The sequence below is a fragment of the Bison bison genome, unplaced genomic scaffold, assembly GCF_000754665.1.
Source record: "Bison bison bison isolate TAMUID 2011002044 unplaced genomic scaffold, Bison_UMD1.0 scf7180017864533, whole genome shotgun sequence".
Lineage (NCBI taxonomy): Eukaryota > Metazoa > Chordata > Mammalia > Artiodactyla > Bovidae > Bison > Bison bison.
In genome coordinates this window covers 7,711,219-7,719,275 of record NW_011495082.1, presented here as the reverse complement: position 1 = coordinate 7,719,275, position 8,057 = coordinate 7,711,219, and the positions used below count along the sequence as shown (strand labels likewise).

The following is an 8,057-nucleotide window of genomic DNA, read 5'->3' as shown; positions in this document are numbered from 1 at the left end:
TTGGAGGCAGGAGGAGAAGGGGATGACAGAGGATGAGATAGCTAGATGGCATCACCGACTCGATGCACATGAGTTTGGGTAAACTCCGGGAGTTGGTGATGGACAGGGAGGCCTGGCGTGCTGCGATTCATGGGGTCGCAAAGAGTTGGACACGACTGAGCGACTGAACTAACTGATTGCAGTGAGCAGAGGAGGTATAATTTATATCTTGTGAAGAGTGTTTGCATGATATAACAAGATTCTTTTGAATTTTGGTAATCAGTTAAGTTTTGCATTATTTTAAAAAAGGCAAAAATACATCAGTAATACCTGATGGAAAGTTATAATGGATGATACCATACCATTAGAGTTAACCTGATGTCAGTCTAGGTTGTAAAGGTAGTTTGACATCTTAGCATGTCTGACAGTTTGTGACCCCATGGACTGTAGCCTGCCAGGCTCCTCTGTTGATGGGATTCTCCAGGCAAGACTATTGAAATGGGTTGCTTTGTCCTCCTCCAGGGCATCTTCCCAATTCAGGGATCAAACCCGGGTCTCCCGCATTGCAGGCAGATTCTTTACCAGCTGAGCCACCAGGGAAGCCCCATGGGATGCTATCATCCTCCAATGTAATGCTATATGTATAAAGGTACTATATAGGATGAAGATTGAATCATATCCCATTAGAATTTTTTGGCACCAGGTTGGTTTAGCTGCTAAATAGCACTTTTGCTATAAAGTTTAAAAATGAATAGGAAGAAATTATTTCTGATTTGCATTCTTTCTTCAGAATGTTTTCATCTTTAGTGACTTTCAAAGGAAAAAATCATGGTTTCCTTTAGTGGATGTGCTGTTTTGCTAGGGCTGCTGTAACAAAGCACCACAAATGAGGGTAGCTTAAGTAACAGTAACTTACTGTCTCTCAGTTCTGTAAGCTAGAAGACCAAGACTGAGATGTTGGCAGGGCTGGTTCTTCTGAGGGCCGTGAGGGAGAAAATCTATTCCATGCCTCTTCTGTAGCTTGTGATGGTGTGCTGGCAGTCTTTGGTGTTCTCTGACTTGTAGATGCATAAACCTGAACCTGGCCTTTGTCTTCATGTGGTATCCTCCCTGTGTATATTATTGTGTCAGTGTTCAAATTTCCTCTATTTATAAGGACATCAGTCATATTGAATTAGCGTTCACCCTAATGACCTCATTTTAACTTGATTATCTGCAAAAACCCTATTTCTAAATAAGGTTGCATTTGCAGGTACTGAGAGTTAGGATCTCAACATCTTGTAGGGGGCACAGTGCAACTCATAATAGTAAGCAATTTCTTCTGAGATAATAGATTTGAAAACTCTTTTGTAGTGGTTATATACATAAAATTTCAGTTTATTAAGTCATTGGTATAATTATATGCACATATATCCATAAATGAGTCATGTCTGAATATTTGTTTTAGAATAGGACTGATTTTGCACTAGCATTGTTTTTTTATTCACTAGTATCGTAGAAAATTGTAGGAAGAACAAAGTGAAAGTGAAGTCATTCAGTCGTGTCCAATTCTTTGCGACCCTGTGGACTGTAGCCCACCAGGCTCCTCCGTCCATGGGATTCTCCAGGCAAGAATCCTGGAGTGGGTTTCCATTTCCTTCTCCAGGGGATCTTCCCAACCCAGGTATCGAACCCAGGTCTTCTGCATTGCAGGCAGACCCTTTAACCTCTGAGCCACCAGGGAAGCCCAAACTGGGGAACTATTCAAGAAGGGTTTCAATAAATAATGTGGTTGGATGTCACAGTGTGTGGGGCAGATAATGAGCTTTTGGTTATGCATGTATAATATCATTATAGCTGTTGGTGACCATGCTAAAGCCTTTGATTGTGTGGATCACAACAAACTGTGGAAAATTCTTAAAGAGGTGGAAATACCAGATCGCTTTACTTGTCACCTGAGAAACCTATATGCAGGTCAAGAAGCAACAGTTAGAACCGGACATGGAACAATGGACTGGTTCAAAATTGAGAAAGGAGTACATCAAGGCTGTATATTGTCATCCTGCTTATTTAACTTATATGCAGAGTACATCATGAGAAATGCCAGGTTGGTTGAAGCACAAGCTGGAATCAAGATTGCTGGGAGAAATAGCAACAACCTTAGATAGACAAATGATACCGCTCTAATGACAGAAAGCAAAGAGGGACTAAAGAGCCTCTTGATGAGGGTGAATGCAAAGAGTGACAAAGCTGGCTTAAAACTCAACATACAAAAAATGAAGATCATGGCATCCAGTCCCATCACTTCATGGCAAATAGATGGGGAAAAATTGGAAGCAATGACACATTTTATTTTCTTGGGCTCCAGATCACTGTGGACAGTGACTGCATCATGAAATTAAAAGATGCTTGCTCCTTGGAAGAAAAGCTGTGACAAACATAGATAGCATATTAAAAAGCAGAGAGGTCATTTTGTTGACAAAGGTCCAGCTAGTCAAAGCTGTAGTTTTTCCAGTAGTCATGTACAGGTGTGAGAGCCGGACCATAAAGGAAACTGAGCACCGAAGAATTGATGCTTTTGAAATGTGGTATTGGAGAAGACTCTTGAGAGTCCCTTGGACTGCAAGGAAATCAAACCAGTCAATCCTAAAGGAAAACAGTCCTGAATATTCATTGGAAGGACTGATGCTGAAGCTGAAGCCCCAGTACTTTGACCACTTGATGTGAAGAGGTAGCCAAGTAATTGAAAAAGACCCTGATGCTGGGAAAGATTGAGAGCAGGAGGAGAAGGGGGCAACAGGATGAAATGGTTGGATGGCATCACTGACTCGATGGACATGAGTTTGAGCAAGCTCTGGGAATTGGTGATGGACAGGGAAGCCTACATGCTGCAGTCTATGGGGTTACAAAGAGTTAGACATGACTTAGCAACTGAACAACAACAAATGATGAGGTTAGGATTTAGATAGGCATTCAGGGTAAGAGGAAATTACAGAAGCAGAAAGGGAATGGGTTTATGTTCCCATGTAGGCGTGCGTATTTTATGTCTAGTGGGCTGTGGTCGTGAAGGGAGCCTTTGGAGTCAATTATGTTGTCAAGGAATCCTGGCACTGGCCATTTAGGGTTAATGCCAGTTGTAGCTTTTATGTTTCAAGAAATTGCCCTGAAATTTATTTTTAATTCTAGTGTGTGGGAAATTTTGAATATATCAGTAACAAGAAGAAAAGTATAACCTGTAATCCCAGTACCCTGAGCTAGTCATTATATTTTGGTATCTTGATATAATTTCTTTGAAATTCCTACTCTGCTGTTTGGTTGAGGTTATATCACATAAACAGTTTTCTAAAATAAGAATCTGTAGTAGTCTCTAAATGTATATCTAAGTTTAAGATCCGCTGGGTAACAAACCTAATGGTCACCCATGAACTAGGTCACCATAGTTTTCATAAACCATTAAAGTCAAGTCATCTTTGTCTCATAATTTGGTCCCATGCCTCTCTCGTCTTGTCTTCCCTCTGATGTTTCACACTGCTGCCAAGATCTTTTTAATGGTCATGTCATATTCTTGGCTTATCTCCTTTAGTTGGGACAGAGCTGTAGCCTTTTAGTATCATAAGGCATCTCTATGATCTTCCGTATGTCTTTTTTTCCCCTCATTTGCTACTTTTCCAAAGGCTTATCAAAATTCTCAATATATCGTGTACTCTTTTGCATATCAATAATTTTTCACTCTTTCTCTTGCTTAGAATGCCCTTTCTCTGTTTATCTTTCTGTTCAGCAGCTACTTATTTGTTAGTACTCATCTTACATGACATCTCCTCTCTAAAGCCTTTGTTCTAAGCCAGTTTTCCTCCCTTTTAGTATCTGTAGCACTTTCTATTAAACTTGTTATAAACTGATTTCAGTGTATTATAATGGCTATTTTCCATCTTTATCTTTCTTACTAGACTGAGTTATTTAAGGGCAGTGATCATTTACACTAATATCCATGGAAGTTAACATGGTACCTAGTAGGTGTTTGAGCAAAACATTTGTTGAATTAATAAATCATTTTATCTTTTCATCTCATACTGTCCTGCCAAGAATGATGGGTGTTCAGTTCAGTTCAGTTCAGTTGCTCAGTTGTGTCCGACTCTTTGCGACCCCATGAACTGCAACACGCTAGGCCTCCCTGTCCATCACCAACTCCCGGGGTTTACTCAGACTCACATCCATCGAGTCAGTGATGCCATCCAGCCATCTCATCCTCTGTCGTCCCCTTCTCCTCCTGCCCCCAATCCCTCCCAGCATCAGGGTCTTTTCCAATGAGTCAACTCTTCGCATGAGGTGGCCAAAGTACTGGAGTTTCAGCTTTAGCATCATTCCTTCCAAAGAAATCCCAGGGCTGATCGCCTGCAGAATGGACTGGTTGGATCTCCTTGCAGTCCAAGGGATGGGTGTAGTTAGCATTAATGATGATTTTGTGGGTGACAAGTGGACAAGTAAGATAACTAGTTCAGTTCAATTTACCAAACATTTATTAAGCATTTAAAAATTGGAAGGTGCTCTGCTAGGCATTGTGAAAATGGGAACCACAATGAAAAGGAAGTTTAGGAGTTTGCAGCCTAATTCTCAGTTTTGATGAGTTGGGTGAGAGATGATGGTAAGGAAAATAATGAAGAGGTGATAAGGAGAATGACCTTTTAAAACAGAATTGTGACTGGAAACAGTTTAGTCTGCTGCTGCTGCTGCTAAGTCACTTCAGTCGTGTCCGACTCTGTGCGACCCCATAGATGGCAGCCCACCAGGCTCCCCCGTCTCTGGGATTCTCCAGGCAAGAACACTGGAGTGGGTTGCCATTTCCTCCTCCAGTGCATGAAAGTGAAAGTGAAATCGCTCAGTCATGTCCGACTCCTAGTGGGTGACCTCATGGACTGCAGCCTACCAGGCTTCTCCGTCCATGGGATTTTCCAGGCAAGAGTACTGGAGTGGGGTGCCATTGCCTTCTCTGACAGTTTAGTCTAGTGCCTTAGAATTAACAGTTTATTTGTTTACAGGTGGCAGTAGACCCCCATCACAGGTGGTAGCAAATTTTCTCAACATTCCTATTGAAATTTCCTTATCTCCATTTGCAGGAGGAGCCCCAGAGCCTCATCCCTGTGGTAGCTAACTTGTTCTGGTATGATGCTGTGCTCTTCTACTTCATGCTTCCTGTTCTAGCAGAGGACCTGGGTTGGAATTTAGCTGTTTATTATTGCAGGAACTATGTAGAAGTGGAAGTGGGGAATGTTTCAATAATACTGATATTATGATTTCTTTGAGATTGGGTACTATGCCTTGTTATTTTTATACTTGATACGGAACCCCGTATCAACCCCTCCAAATAGACTCAGAGGCTTCCCTGGTGGCTCAGAATCTGTTTGCAATGCAGGAGACCCAGGTTGGATCCCTGGGTCGGGAAGACACCGTGGAGAAGGAAATGGCAACCCACTCTAGTATTCTTGCCTGGAGAATTCCACAGACAGAGGATCCTGGCGGGCTACAGTCCATGGGGTTGCACAGGGTCGGACATGACTGAGCGACTAACACTGCTCATCATAGGTACTTAGCATCATGCTTTTGTTTAAATTGTATCCAGTTGTTAGCTGCTGCTTACTCATTTTTTTCTTTTTTTATTAAATTTAAAAAATTTTAATTTTTTGGCTACTTTGGCCATACTACGTGGCTTGTGGGATCTTAATTCCCTGACCAGGGAGCAAACCCACGATCCCTGCATTGGAAGCACAAAGTCTTCACCACTGGACCTCCAGGGAAGTTCTGCTTCTTACTGACTTTTAACAAATATTAATCTCTTACTTCCTTAAATAACAAAGAAGCACATACATTAATTTTACTTTTACTATAAAGTATATCTTCAGCAATGTTTAGCTAGCTTCCTCAACTCTTATGAAGGAGATTCATCTGGCAACTGATTAAATTCCATATCAGGAATATTTAATTACAAAACCTCTGTTCTGCATTAACATGAATGAACACTGAAGCTAGTAACGAAAGTACTTTTTCTTCATGAAAAGTAGAAGTATTTTTCAGGATTCTGGGAAATATTGAAATAATTTTGGTTGTAGTCATACTGTTTTTAATGCTATTGAGAATATTGCTAACATTAACAAAAATATTCTGTAATTTCCTCAGTTATTGCTACTGGTGATGAGGGATGTAAAGTTGGCATGCTTTCATGTTTTGAGCATTTTCATTATATACTTCGGGTTTTACATGTCAGATGCAATTTTTGTTGTAGTTAAGATGGCTGAGAACATTTTTACTTAGGGATAGAGGTCAGGCTGTGGTTATTTGTATTTTTAGGTCAGTGATATATAGAATACAATTAATGTATCAGAGTAAATGCATATGCAATTTTGTTTTTAAGTATTATACAGTACTTATATATTTTTGTGACTTCATTTTTAGTTCATCAAAATATAGTGGTTGGGACCAAGGCATAGGTTTCATTTCTATATTGATAATTTTATTTTGTTACTTTCTGTGACTATTGGTAACACTTATCTTGCAGATACAAGCTCTTATTCACCAGGGATCTTTGGCAAGAGAATGGCTGTATCAGAAAGTCTATCTTCACTGTGGAAAATCAGCTTGAAGCTCATCTTTGTTGATGGTGAGTCAGTGTCATCTTCATACAGGAAAGATCATACTAGCATTATTTTATATTTTCAGTGTTATCAAACAACTATTTGGTTTAAACTTTTTTTTGAGACAGTATTTTGGGGGTGACAGAGGCTGAGATGGTTGAATGACATAACCGACTCAAGGGACTAGAAAGTGAAAGTCACTCAGTCATGTAGGACTCTGTGACTCCATGGACTATACAATCCATGGAATTCTCTAGGCCAGAATGCTGGAGTGGGGAGCTGTTCCCTTCTCCAGGGGATCTTCCCAATCCAAGGATCGAACCCAGGTCTCCTGCATCGCAGGCAGATTCTTTACCAGCTGAGCCACCAGGGAAGCCCCAATGGATTTGAGTTTGAGCAAACTCCTGGAGATGGTGAAGGACAGGGAAGCCTAGCATGCTGCAGTCCATGAAATTGCAGAGCTGGACATGACTGAGTGACTAAACAACAACATTAGAATGTTAAACCATAGTGCTTCATTACTTGTGTCTAAAGGATTGCATAAAATTGGAATGGAAGTAATAATTTTCTATTTATGAATATACCTAATAAAAGTAGTTTGATTACCTTCTTTCTCTCACCTCTGTTCTTGTTTCTATATAACACATGGTAACACGACTGAAGCGACTTAGCAGCAGCAGCAGCAGCTGACTTATAATTCATGACTTTTATTTGAATAAATATGGGTAGAATAGAACCACCTGTATTACATGCCTATTTTAAAATATATTACTGAGGTTTAGGAAATTTCAGAATAATTGCAGTATAATTGTAAAGATTTTTTTCCATTTTCAAATATATAGATTATGATTTTTCAATGGGTACCTGATGTTAATGCTTGCTGCATGTTTTCTATCTCAGAAACACAGTGAATGACTACATATGTATGTTTAATATTATCACAAGAATTAGTAGTGTATAGAAATCTGTAGTTCAGGTTGATATCATTTAATGCATATTTAATAATCATAACTTCATTTTACTATAGTAATTACATTTTTGACTTGACCCAAATTTACCTAATCTTGAGTATAAGCAAGAGAGTTCCAGAAAAACATCTATTTCTGCTTTATTGACTATGCCAAAGCCTTTGACTGTGTGGATCACAATAAACTGTGGAAAATTCTTCAAGAGATGGGAATACCAGACCACCTGACCTGCCTCTTGAGAAACCTTCCTGTCAGGAAGCAACAGTTAGAACTGGACATGGAACAACAGATTGGTTCCAAATAGGAAAAGGAGTACCTCAAGGCTGTATATTGTCACCCTGCTTATTTAACTTCTATGCAGAGTACATCATGAGAACCGCTGGGCTGGAAGAAGTACAAGCTGGAATCAAGATTGCTGGGAGAATAACCTCAGAATATCAATAACCTCAGATATGCAGATGACACCACCCTTATGGCAGAAAGTGAAGAGGAACTAAAAAGCCTC

The 8,057-nt window shown here is 39.9% G+C and overlaps 1 long non-coding RNA gene across 5 annotated transcripts in view; it reads left to right on the top strand.

Moving 5' to 3' along the window:
• LOC104982517 overlaps positions 1–8,057 on the top strand; it is a 157,609-nt gene that overhangs the window by 26,155 nt on the left and 123,397 nt on the right. For 4 of the 5 annotated variants that reach the window (XR_824514.1, XR_824515.1, XR_824518.1 and 1 more), the window contains exons 2-3: positions 5,073–5,116; positions 6,509–6,610. This is a non-coding gene — a long non-coding RNA (uncharacterized LOC104982517). The remainder of the gene's footprint in view (positions 1–5,072; positions 5,117–6,508; positions 6,611–8,057) is intronic. The other variant, XR_824516.1, reaches the window with a different exon arrangement.